At 37.5% G+C, this 12,343-nt stretch overlaps 1 pseudogene; it reads left to right on the forward strand.

Annotated features, from left to right (window-relative positions):
• The first annotated feature begins 7,070 nt into the window (after positions 1–7,070).
• On the forward strand, positions 7,071–7,797 carry LOC118829694 (annotated as a pseudogene).
• The last annotated feature ends 4,546 nt before the right edge of the window (positions 7,798–12,343 follow it).

A 12,343-nucleotide genomic window follows, 5' to 3' on the forward strand; every position in this document is an offset into this window, starting at 1 on the left:
CAAGGACCACAGGATATACTATCAGCTATCATTGGTCTCACCTTTTCCAAGCTCTACACCAGATATGCACACCTCATTTTTATGCCTCTTTCCCTTTAGTATTAGAAGAAAATGTATTTGCTTTTCGGTAATGAGATGTAGCATGATCTCCAAGTAGAGGTTCTCTAATACCACATTATATAAATGGAACAAGTGACTTGACCTAATCATTTGATCCTCCTTACCCTGTTAGATAAGAAGTAGAAATATTATAATCACCATTTTGCAGATGAGACATCTGAGTCCCAAGGATTTGAAGATGGAACTAGAGTCAAGAATCCATACCAGGTTTCCAAGTTCCAAGTTCAGTGATCTTTCCATTATGACATGACCAGCAAAATAGTTGAATAGCTGTTTTCCTCAAAGTTCTCCAACTCAAAAACCTCCAGCAAAAGATATCATGTTCTAGATATGGAGTAACTGAAGCTGAATTCACAGAATAAAAAGGCAGAAGTATCATTCAGTTAAAAAACTATAAAATAATATTGGATAACATAAAAACTTAGAACTCATATTTACTATCCCTAAATCTCCAACTCACTTTTTGTTGGGCCAAGTGAGCATAAGCATATGCATAGGTGAATTCTTCAGGATTTGGCTGATGAATAGTAGTGACTCAGACACTTATACTTCTTAGTCACAAGAAGAAAAGAATGATAAACTGAAGAAGCGTACATAATATAAAGGCAACACATACTGCAACGTAGAGTGCAGCACTGGACCAGCAAAAGAGAAAAAAAGTTACCAGTACTCAACAAAAGGGGACTGGAAAGCCACATGGGTCAGGAGTCCCTGCCCACAAGAGTTTAGTCTGGAAACAAACCCACACCAAGTCCCAAAAGGTCCCTAACATGAGGTGGTTGAAGATTTCTGGGGTCAGGAGTCTATAAAATAGGAAAAAGGAGGGACCAAACATACAAGTGAATAAGAATACAAGAAAAAGGCTGAAAGATCAAAAGCCAGGAGAAAAAGCCAGAGTAAAATCTTACCTTACAAGAAAATGAGTCAACAGAGAGATTAATAAAGACAGAAAAAAAGAATAAGTATGAACTTTAAAGAGAAATCAGAAAACCACGAACACTTTGAAGGAAAATAAAAATGTGACAAAGCTGCCAGTTCCAAAAGAGGTCTATGGACTCCCCAGAGCTCATGGAACAACTATAAGAATATGCAGAATCATTCAAAAGAGAAATAAAACTTTTAAAGGAAGAAATTTGAAATAGAATTATACCAGAAATCAGAGCTCTCAATCCTATTTTTCTAAAAGTAAAGTATTGAAATTATAAAACATAATGAATAATCCTTCCAATGAATTACAGGGTCTAAGTAAGAAGATAACAGATTGAAACACAAAAATATATCTGTGCATGAAGAAAAATGGCAAAATAAAAGACAACAATCCAAAAATGACACATGAATTCTATACATGCCAAAGTAACTAACCTTGAAGGTTATATATGTATATATACGTATGTGTATAATTGAAGAATAATTGGTATGCTAAAATAACATGACCTAACAAAAACCTTGAATGCTGGTGTAGGATATAACATAAGAAAACAACCTACAAGTAGATAATATAAACAACAAAGCACTTATGAACCAAATCTACAGATCAATGTTTAATATAATCCCACGCTTGAAACTCCAAGACGGAGTTAAGTTTCACAATTTCAGTGACAAACAATAAATTTTGCAAGTAAACAAGAAAAAAATACATTTCAAGGTGAAAATATATCAATTTGAGAAATCCAGGATTATTTCACAGTCGTAAAAAATCAAAGAGAGAATGTAAAGGTATATTTTTTTAAAAAGCAAAGAGCTCAAGTTGTAAACAATCAGTCATTCAATTAAAAGAAACTTTCATCAAGTGCTTACTATGTTTCAAGTAGTAGGCTAAGTTCTGGGGATATTTTTTAAAAGGCAGAAGACAGTCCTTGCTGTTAAAAAGTTTATAATCTAATTAAGAAGACAACATGCAAACAATTAAGTACAAACAAGCTACAGAGAGGAAAAATTATAAATCATCAACAGAGGAAAGATACTAGGATTAAAGGTAATCATGAAAGGATTCTTATAGAGGGTGAAATTTTAGCTGAGACTTGAAGGAAACTAGGGAAGAAATGAGGAGGGAGAGAATTTTAGGCATAGGTACAGTTCCTAGAAAAGGAGGCAGGCTTGTTATGTATCAAGAGGTCATAAAGTGAGGGTGAAGAAGCTGAACTAACACCTACTGTAAAGCTAAACCTAATCATTATTGCAAAAAATATATGCCTCTAAAAAAAAGAGAGATGCAGCATTCCTTTGTTTTGTTGTAACATTTAATAGTATTTTACTTCTTCTAATTATATGTAAAGATAGTTTTCAACATTCATTTTTATAAGATTTTGAGTTCCAAATTTTATCCCTGCTCTTTTCCCTCCCTCACTCCTCCCCAAGACAGCAAACAATCTGATACAGGTTATACATACACAATCGTGTTAAACCTATTTCCACATTAGTCATGCTATAAAAGAAAAAATCAGAACAAAGGGGAAAAACCATGAGAAAGAAAAAAAGCAAAAAAAGTGAAAATAGTTTGCTTCAATATGCATTCAGACTCTATAGTTCTTTCTCTGAATGTGATTAGCATTTTCCATCATAAGTCTTTTGGAATTGTCTTGGATCATTGTATTGCTAAGAAGAGCTAAGTCTATCATAGTTGATCATCACACAATGTTGCTGTTACTGTGTACCATGTCCTCCTGGTTCTACTCACTTCACTCAGCATCAGTTCATGTAAGTCTTTCGAGGTTTGTCTAAAACCCACCTGCTCATCATTTCTTATAGAACAGTTGTATTCCATTACATTCATATACCACAACTTTTTCAGTCACTCCCCAATTGATGGGCATCCCCTCAATTTCCAATTATTTGTCACCTTAAAAAGAGCTGATATGCAGCATTCTTGCAAAAGAAAAAATAAACAGAAGTGAGACTAATATAGACTAGAAAAAATCCAACAAAAATACAAGAAAGAGAAGAACCATCATCAAAAAATTGAGCAACAATATTAATTCTCTCTTATTTACATGCCATTTAATTAAGTAAAGTTAACTATGGAAAGAAGAAAGTGAGATCATCAAAGAATAAAAGGCATCTTGGAGCTACAGATGTAAAGAAAACTTAAAGAATAAGAAAAGAGGAAGAAGAGTTTCATTGTGACTACATGGACTAAATCTCTTGACCCAGTATAACTGAATAAATATCTTTTGTGGGAGTTTTGAAACAGAGGGAGGATGTGTGAGATGGAGAGAGAGAAGGTAAGAGACTGGGAAGCTAGAATCATCCAAAAATGTTGGTAGAAGTTAAAAACAGAAAACTAGATTAGAGAAACAGACTAGATAGAAATGAATCAGAAACAAATAAATACAATAACCCAGTGGTCAGGAAAATAAAAACCAAATGGGAAACTATAAGTCTGTTTGGCAGAAATTGGGTTTAGACTAGCATCTTACATGATATATTGTTTTTAATTCAAAATGGATATATGGTCTGAATATTAACTGCAACTCCATAAAAGAATAAAAAAGAAACAGATGGGATATCTTTCATAATAATGGCTTGGGAGAGATATCTTAACTAAACAAATAACAGAAATTATCTCAAAAGATAAAATAGACAATTCTGATTACATGAAATTAGAAAACTTTTGCATGAACAAAATCAATATAAATAGAATTAAAAAGGAAGCTGTCTGGGGCAGCTAGGTGGCGCAGTGAGTAGAGCACTGGCCCTGGAGTCAGGAGGACCTGAGTTCAAATCTGGCCTCAGACACTTGACACATGTACTAGCTGTGTGACCTTGGGCAAGTCACTTAACCCCAATTGCCCTGCCAAAAAGCAAAAAAAAAAAAAAAAAGGAAGCTGTCATTTAGTTTTTTTTTAAATCCTTTGCATCAGATATCTCTGAAAAGGGTCTGTTGTATAAGATCTATAGGGAACTAATACAAATATGTTATGACTAGAAGGTCATTCCCCAATGGAAAAGTGGTCAAAGATTATGAACAATTCTTGAGAGAATTGAAACATATTAAGAACCACGGGAAAGACTCCTTCGGATCATTAATAATAAGATAATATTGCAAATCAAAACAACTCTGATTATTAACTGACACACAAAACTTGGCAAAGATGATAAAAGATGGGAATAGTCAATATTAGAAAGTCCCCATTTGAACTAAACATTCTTGGTGGAATTCTGAATTGGCCCAACCATTCTGGAAAGCAACTAGAATTATACTAAAAGTAAAATGACTAAAACCTCCAAAATCTTTGAGGTTCCACTGCAGGGCATATACCCAAAGAAAGTCAAAGATAGAAATAAATATCCAAAATATATCAAATATTCGTAGCTGTGCTTTTTGTGGAGAAAAAAGAGGTCCTAGGAATAAAGTAGATGGCTACTGATTAGGGAATGGATGAACAAATAATGAATGAAGCATGAACATAATTGAATATTATTACTATGCCATAAGAATTACCAAATATAAAGAAATCAGAGAAGGATTAGAAGTATCAACTGATGCAGAAAGAATTGAGCAAAACCAGGAAACAAAAACACAAGCAAATCTCCTAAAACAACATAAATGTAAACAAGAACAATAACAAAAGAAAGCAAACACTATAATTTTAATGAACAATCTTGACCCAATGAAACTCATATAAATATGTACCTCTCTCTCACCTTTGCAGAAATTATAGACTATGCTTGTAGAACATTGCATATATTATCAGATTTGGTTGATTTGAGTCTTATTTTTCCTTACCTAATTTTTTTTTTTATTTTTTCTTTGTTATAAGGGCTAGCTTACTTGTTAGGGAATGGGAGAGGAACATATTTGAAATTACCTTTTTTCAAGTGTTTAAAACATAAAAATAATGTAAAAATGAAAGATATTAATAAAAAATTTAAGTGTAATCTCCTTGAAGACAGGGATCACTCTTTAGGGAATAACTAGAAAATCTTTGTCTATATTTTAGGGATTTTTTCCTGTTATTGTTTTGTTTTACCTGATGCTTATTACATTAGGAATAGTTCTTATTCCTTTTGGGGAACAACCAGAAAACCTGGACATCTTTTTCAGTGTTGCTTTGGGGGGTGGGGGATGATGCAACATGAGTAACAGTAAAAATAGAACATTTTAAAATACCTAAGTCTATCGGAGAAGAAGCTCAGCAACGCTTCTCCATCCAAGTATATCTCCCACCCCTACTGTGGTTAAAAAGAAAACGCCATGGCATATGGTCTTGATTCATTAAAAGACCCAGTATCTGTATGTTTAGCTCCTCCTCTTGATCCCCTCTCTGTCATACAGCACAAAAAGTACTTAGCTGAGTCATTGCCTTAGGCAGAGTTCCTTCAGATGGAAGGAGATTTTGCCCTTGTAAAATTCAACTTTGATATTTTTGCTCTCTTTAATCAAGTTTTTCCCTATTGCATATTTCGGGGAGGGGAAAAAAAACTAAAACTAGAACTTTAGGCCTTGCTTGAGACGCTGAACTTAACAGAATGTAGATTCTACTATTGTAGGGCTGTTTCAGGAACACTGGGCCAGCCTTCAGCTTGAGCCATTAATTATGCTATTGCTTCTCCTGTAAAATACAGGCTGTAGTAGAGAAACTGGTATAGACTTGTGTGCTGAAGACAAGGTATTCGTCTGCAGATTCTAACTGGGTCATTAGAGGATTGGGAATAGAATGAAAAGTTTCTCCCTCATCCTAAAGTTCTAGGACATGTGGCCTTGAGGCCACAGGCTCCCCACCCCTGTTCTAGGATAAGCACTGAGAGCAAGGCTGAATAATAAGGTAGATGAGGGTCCTTTCATCATAAGGGGAGGGGAGGCCTCCTTTTCCTGGAAAGGGATCTTAGAGTAGGTACAGTTACTGTTATTCTATGACTTTAAATTCACTTTGCTCCTCCTGGTATCTGGAGAGAGCTTCTAGGCAGTGCCACAGTGGGCTATCAAGAAACAGATCTAGTACTGAATAGTGCTGATCATGGACAAAATAGACATATTCCATTTATGCAATGCATGGAAAAAGCAGTAGATTTTAAGTCAAAGGATCTCAATTCAAATCCCTGTTCTGTCATTTATTACCTAAGTGACCTTGGGCAAGTCACTTAATCTCTCTAGACCATAATTTATTCATCTAGAAGAGGAAGGAGTTGGTCTAAATGGCTTCTTAATTTCCTTTCAGGCTCTTAATTTATGATCCTATGAATGTATCCTACTGTAGACTAGACTCCTCAATTTCTATTCCTCTAGACCTCAATTAACAAGAAGTTTTATCATGGATTTCTCTCAGAAGCAGAATTTGTTATTCCTTTGCCCTAAGTCAAAACCAGATAGAATTTCTCTCTGACAACCTCTCAATATTTCCTTAGAAAGCTATCTGGGCTCCAGTTTCTTAATCTGCAGAGTGTGAGAATGTTGTCCCTCATAGCTTAAAATTATATGATTCCTGTAGATTGTATTCTCTTTGAGGGAAGAAACTGTTTCATTTGTGTCTTCATATGCTCTTGGAGAGGCAACATGGTTGGTATAATATAGATAGAAAGTCAGACAAGAAGGCAGGATGATGTGGGGTTGAGCCCTGCATATGATATATACAGATTTTGTGACCCTGGCCAAATCCCTTAACTTCTCAGTGCTCTAGGCCAGTGATTCTCAACCTTCTCTTCTGGGGGTTCCTGCTAGAGGTTTCTGAGGGCTTTTCAGGAAGTCTGAAAGATTCAAACTATTTTTGAAATAATACAAAGATATTTTAATTTCTAATATGGTAACTATTAATAGATATAACCCACTTAAACACAAAGCCTTACAGATTGGTGTCCTTTTTTTAAGAGTATGAAGAAATTTAAGAGTTTAAGACAGTTGGACCCAGCAATTGGGAGCACAAGGTTGTGCTGGCTGGGAGCCCGAGGATCATGGACAGCTAAGACTTGGCTGCGGTTGATTGGCCTCCTTTCCTATGATGCCCCACAAAAAACAGGACCTTAACGAACTTCATGAATTGAAGGCCAAAGCCTGGCAAAGTATGAACCAGTTTGGCCCTTCATACTCAATCTCTCCAACTTTTCATCCATAAAACCAGAACCTTCCAGCACCCCCCAGGGGTCCATGGCCAACAATACCATAGTGGGTAAGATGCCAGGCCCCCGAGGGGCAGGGAGGTGGCTTAATCTGTAAAGCAATCAGGTTTTGACCAAGAAGAATTTACAGCACCTGGTTAGAGAAATAGATCCCAAAGAACAGCTGGATGATGATGTGAAAGAGATGCTACTAGATTGCTGATGACTTCACTGAGAGTGTAGTGTGGCAGCATGCCAACTGGCCTGGCATCAAAAATCTAACACTTTAGAGGTCAAAGATGTCCAGCCACATTTAGAGAAAGAAGCCCAAGGCCCAGAGACTAGCCTAGAGCAAATGCTTCATTACTGTCTCTTGTGGTTTACATTAACACACTGGATGTCTATCATCTCACCAGCCACAAAAGTCCCAGAGCACTGATGGAACATGTGGATCCCAGGTTTTGGTTCAGAAGAAATGTGACCCTACAAAAATGCCTGAACCACAGAGGCTCACAGAGAATGGCCTTGATCAGCCAAAGAACCAAAAATAACACATGGGATGGGCAGGGCATTTGGAGATACCAGAGAAGCCTCCACAATATTGCCTGTGGAATTTTTTTAAGCTTTAAGGAGAAACATATATAGTTTTATTAACAGTACAGCAATATAGTGACTGAGGAGACCTGCCAAAAAAAACTAGCCATTATATGGTCCCAGTTCCCCTCCCTTTTACTTGCCCTCTTAGAAGAGAGTAATGTATCTCAGCCCAAAGGAGGTTATATTTATGGTTTATCCTAAATGGTTGTCCAAGGGACAGAGAGCATCCTGGTCTTGTTTGGTGCAACAGTAAAGGTTTATATTTCCCTTTCCTTCCCATACTTTTTGTAATGTCACTGTTTATAAGAATATAGCTTTGATTTGTTTTTCAAAACTCAGATGTTATTAATCTTAAAAAAAGTATAAAGAGATTCTGAAACCAAAAAATTTAGGAGCCACTGCTCTAGGAAACTTTCTAGGACTGTAGTTGCAAAGAAGATACTGCTCTCCATTGGTACATAGAGTTTCCTCACCTGGGAATTATGTGTCCAGACCTTTCCCTTTGGATTGTCACTTCCTAGCACAGTGTTTAGCCCATAATTGGCCCTTTAAAATGCCTATTGATTAGATCAAAAAATGGGTAAAGGACCCACATGTGCAAAAATATTTATAGCAGCTTTTTGTTTTGTGGTGGCAAAGAATCGGAAACTGAGGGGATGCCCATCAATTGGGGAATGGCTGAACAAGTTGTGATATATGTAATGGAATGGATTGGGATGGAATGGAATACTACTGTGCCATAACAAATGATAAGCAGGCAGACTTCAGAAAACCTGGAAAGACTTATATGAACTGATGCTGAGTGAAAAGAGAAGAACCAGAACACTGTACATGGTAACAGCCACATTGTGCAATGACTGACTTTGATAGACTTAGCTCTTCTGAGCAATGCAAGGATCTAAATCAACTCCGAAAGACTCATGATGGAAAATGCCATCCACATCCAGTGAAAGAAAGATGAAATCTGAATGCAGATTGAAGCATACTATTTCCTCTTTTTTGTTTTGTTTTGCCTTTCTTTCTCATGGTTCCCCTCATTCACTCGAATTCTTCTATACGACATGACTAATGTGAATGTTTAATAAGGATGTATGTAGAGCCTATATCAGATTGCATGCCATCTTGGGGAGGAGACAGGAGAGAGGTGGAGAAAATTTAAAACTTATGGAAGTGAATGTTGAAAACTAAAAATAAATTAATTAATTTAAAAGAGAGAAAGAGAGAGAGAAAGACAGAGACAGAGAGAGTGGGGGGGGCAGAGAGAGAGAGAGACAGAGAGAGAGACAGAGAGAGAGAGAGAGAGAGAGAGAGAGAGAGAATGCCAGACACAGGACATTGGATACCAGCTCATCACTCTCCAGAATTAACTTTTTTATTTTTATCTCTTCACGGTCACCAAAGGAAAGCCCAGAAGATACAGATTACAGCAGTGTCCCAACTCTTTAACCTTTGAAAGAGTATCTTCTTGGCTACCCCGGTCCCCAGAAATGCCAACTCACAGCCCATTTGGAGCTGCACCATTGTAGATGAAGCTCTCCACAATTTCTTCATCGTTCTTTCCTCTCAAGTCTGCTGATGCTGTGGGCTGCATACCAGAGATTCCCACCTCCTTTAGCCAGCTCTGTGTTCTCTTGTTTCTTCTTCTGATTGAAAAACTAACAAACAAACAAACATGAGGTTCTCAGGCTAATAGGTGACAAGTACCCAACTTCCTATTAACACACTCATAGAGATCTTGAGAGTGAATCTTTCTGTTTGAGTCTAAAAGGTAAAAGGTAAAGAAAAGCATCACCATCTTTTGGGCAGATTCAAAATTGATGAGAAAACATACCATACATTTTTATCTTATACTGTCTATGAGGTGAAATTGTCATGACTTTTTGTTTCCCTTCAGTAACACTGAGGCAGCCTAGATCAGTGGGTAAAATGCTAGGTCTGGAGCCAAGAAGATCTGGATTCGTATTATATATCTGACATACCAGGTCTGACCCTGGGGCAAGTCATGTGACTTTACCATTTTGTGCCCCGGGCTACTTCCCAGGATGTGTGTGTACGCACTTGTGTATATATATGCATATAGATACATACATGTACACATATATACACATATATTTATATATACATTTTATAACATTAAATATATATGTTCTATATAAAATATGCAATGTTAATAGGTTTAAATCCAAATATATACAAACAATATGTCATGTGTGTATACATATGTAATATATAATGTGATATAACACATAAAATATGTAGTGTTAGTAGGTTGAAACACAAACATACACAAATATATACACATACATATTATCTCCAGTAATACATGGGGAAGACTAGAAGTGAATTAGGAAGAGATTAGATGACAATGCCCTTGAAGCATATAAGAGGTTCAAGCTATGATTTGCAAAATGAATTAACAAACCCATGCTGAACCAGAAGAATCATGAGACTCTAAAGCCAGACCTCCTGGGGAAGAGGAGGGTAGAAGAAGGATGGTGCAGGGCCTCAGTCTTACAAGTGCATCCTTCAAATCCTATAGCATGTGTTCCTTCAAGGAAAGCTCTTCATTTTGAGAGGAGTGGATTCTGGGAATATCTTTGCACTGGTCATATAAGGATGTTCTCCCCCATCCCCAAAGAGAATGCAAGGAGAGTAGATGAAAATAAACATTTTTTTTGGAAGAAGGAATGGGTGAATGTAATCCAGGGTGGAATAAAGAGTAACAGTGAATACCAAAGGGAGCAGGCAGACAAAGCCTTGGGAGACTCACATGAAAAAAATGGGGCACAGAGAGCTAGCCCCAAACTGAGAGTTATTTTCAAGAATTTAACACTGGCAGTGGGACTCCAAGGCATGACAACTGCCTAACTTCTTACCTCTCAGTGTAAGCCAAGTTGAATTGCTAAGGAGTGTGCTGTTCCCACACTGCCTTGTCTCTGTGCCATAACTTTATAGAACGGTGATGAAAAAAACAAACATCCAATCTTAGTGTTCTGAGCTATAGCCAAGCTAATAGGAAATATATTTTAAAGCTCCCATTGTGAACCAAAAAGGATGAACCTAAAATAACCACTCTTAGGATGTCATCATGTGCTCCCTGGCAGGGTTGGTGGCCTGAGTAACAAATGCAGGGTTTGTGCATAGTCTGCAGGTGCCTGGGGATCACTGTGCTTCCACACCGCAGAGGTAGGTGCCTGAGTCTCCAGGCCGGGAGGCTGTGATGTACAGGGTGCTGAGACGCTCCTTTCTGTTGATTGTAGATCTTAACCTTCCTCTCTCCTTCTCCTCAGAAGACATTACAAATAGGGAGGTGAGGCCTTTCCCCAAATCCTGCTTGAACCACTGAAGCCCTCTGGAAGCACTGTCTGAGTAACTGCAGTTGAAAGCACTATTCTCTCCCTCCTGGACCTTCAAGGACTGAGGACTCTGCTCCACCGTCTGTTTGCTGCTTACCCCTGTGCAGAGATACAATGTCAGATATGGGAAGCTGGTCAACTATGCTATTCCTTTTTTTTCTGAGACATGTCAAATAAATACCATGTGAACCAGATTTTGTCTTCCCCCTCAGCCTTGTGTTTCCTGAGACCCCTTATTCCCATTTGATGTTTCCTGAGATCCCTGGTTCCCATCTCCTCCAACTCACAGCTCCACTGAAGACACAGGATCACAAATAAAGCTCCCATTAGCCTCTCCATTCTTTCTCCAGCTAAGGTCAGTTAGCATTCAGTTCTAGGGTCAATAATCTGGACTAGGACACGATAGTCAAGGGAAGCTTTCTGAATTCTGAATGTTTCTAGCTCTTCTTCTCTTCCAGGAAATACAAGACATTCTCAAGCAGCTAAACAGCCAATCAGAGAAGTGGGTCTATCACATTATGCATTTCATGAAGTCCCATTCACAGATACTCAGTCAGAACTCTGACCTGAGGGCATTTCTGTCTAGCGCAATACTGCCCTCCTTAGGCTAAAAATTGAACTGCTGTGGCTATGAGGAAATGTTCAACCAGGATAAATTTCCCAAATAACTTTGGTGACAAAGAGATCTTTTCATTATTCTTCTTTTATTCAAAAAACAAACATTTATTAGATATAGACTATTATTGTTGTACTGAGAGAGAGTAAGACATGCCACAGAGTATAAGTTTTAAATGGAAAATTTATTAGCCAGTGTCCATCCTGGGCCATAAGCAGCCCAAATCAGAACGGCCCCGCTCAGGGCTCAAAGGATCACATTTATACAAACCCGGCAAGCCTGTGTTACCTCACTTTTTATGACCCCCATGTATGTTTAACATGATACAAGAAGAGGAACTTCCTTAATGGAATAGGTTGTAAATACAATAAATTAGATGTCAAAGTGTCAACCGAAATTACAACCCAGGATCTCTGTGTTTAATTTGCCATTAACATTCCATAACATGGTATATGCCCATAAAATATTAAGATAAGGAAAAGTCACATAATTCAAGATATGTCTGGGGCCAAGGTTTTCACCCTTAATGGCCATGGACAGATGAAGGAATGCTCCATCTGGGTTTGTTGACATAAGATAGAGACATCTCTGAGCTTACTCAGAGAACAAAGAGACTGTTAGG

The sequence above is a fragment of the Trichosurus vulpecula genome, chromosome 8, assembly GCF_011100635.1.
Source record: "Trichosurus vulpecula isolate mTriVul1 chromosome 8, mTriVul1.pri, whole genome shotgun sequence".
Taxonomy (NCBI): domain Eukaryota; kingdom Metazoa; phylum Chordata; class Mammalia; order Diprotodontia; family Phalangeridae; genus Trichosurus; species Trichosurus vulpecula.